This window comes from Arachis ipaensis, chromosome B3 (genome assembly GCF_059453495.1).
Source record: "Arachis ipaensis isolate K30076 ecotype BB chromosome B3, ASM5945349v1, whole genome shotgun sequence".
In the NCBI taxonomy this organism is placed as follows: domain Eukaryota; kingdom Viridiplantae; phylum Streptophyta; class Magnoliopsida; order Fabales; family Fabaceae; genus Arachis; species Arachis ipaensis.
This window is the reverse complement of record NC_142438.1, coordinates 31,440,814-31,442,380: the sequence shown is the minus strand read 5'-3', so window position 1 is coordinate 31,442,380 and position 1,567 is coordinate 31,440,814.

Genomic DNA, 1,567 nt, shown 5'->3' with positions numbered 1-1,567 from the left:
AACAGAATAAAAATAAAATTTTGCAATAACACACAATTGAGATGATCTAAGAAAAATAAAAGAATGGAGTATGAAGAAAAGAGTAGAATCGTTACATAGGAAAGAGTCGAGAGAGCATCAGCCATGTCAACATTGGTAATGTTGGCGGGAATCTTGTTCTTCTTGCAGAGGGTTTGAAGCTCTCTTCTTGGGAGACTATAGAAGTCCATGATCGAGTGAAAGAGAAGACAAAACAAGATGTTATATATATATATATATATATATATATATATATATATATATATATATATATATATATATATATATATATATATATATATATATATAGAGAGAGAGAGAGAGAGAGTAGAACACGAAAATCAATAAGTGAATGGTGATAGTATTGCAGATTGGAGGTAGTTCTGGAGAAACATAAAAGGATTGAACATATCAGATCGAATAAATTTAGGTCCCAGTGTAGATCTGGAGGAATTGGAGAATATGCGAGGGTTCTAGAGGTCGATGGTGGTGGAGGACGTGGCAACAGAGGATAGCAGGAAAGGGAGGAAGGACAAAGGATGGAAGGGAAGTTGAGCATCAGAGTCAAATCAATTGAAGTAGCTCCAACTCCTTAGATTATCTCACCGTATTCGGGAAGTACTTCTTATAGAATTCCTCTCTAAAAACCTCCTAGGTGATCGCCTCATTCCCATTTCCTTGCTACAGAAAATGGTAAGTTTCTTGCCACCAGTGTTGTGCTTCTCTAGCTAGCTGATAAGCGGCAAATTCCACCAATTCATCCTCAGGTACATGCTGCGCTTTCAGTGCTCTTTCTATCGCTCTAAACCAGTTGTCGGCTTTCGTCGAATTAGTTGATCCTCTAAAGATATGGGGATTGACTTTCAGAAAGGTTGCCAAGGTCATCGGACCTCCTATAGCCGAGTTTCCTCCGAGCCTGTTACCATTCTCGTTCATTCTTTCCATAGCTTGGTTTATAGCCGCCGCGCTCACTTGCATCGTGTTAACGAGTTGGGTCATAGCTGCCAAGAATTCGGCCTGACTACCAGAAGAAGCGGGATCCTTATTTTCTCTCCGTCCTTAACCCCGTCTACGAGTTGCCATTCGGGTCCTATCCATACAAAACAAGTGATATCATGGTGATCAGTCTCAATATCCCAAGTTAAGTACTTCAATTTCCCAAAAGTATACTCATGAACTTCATGCTAAACATATCAATTATATATCCTAAATAGCACAGGCACAATTCAGAGTATGCATTGAAGCATAAGCAGTCCATCCCCTCAAGCTCACGAAGACGAACTACTCTGAATCTCTGATACCATAATGTAACACCCTAATATTCAAATTTTTATGCTCAAGTCATAAGGTAATGAAAATAAGGTGGCACGACTCAAGGAGGATTATATAATATATATATATATATATATGTTGAGTTTGGAAAATTTTAATTATTATGATGATCAAATATTATTAAAATATTAATTTAGAAAATTATTATGTTATTTGCTTCCAATGGTTTGACTAATGTGTCTGTTAATGTGCAGGAAAATAAAATGAGTTTTCTATT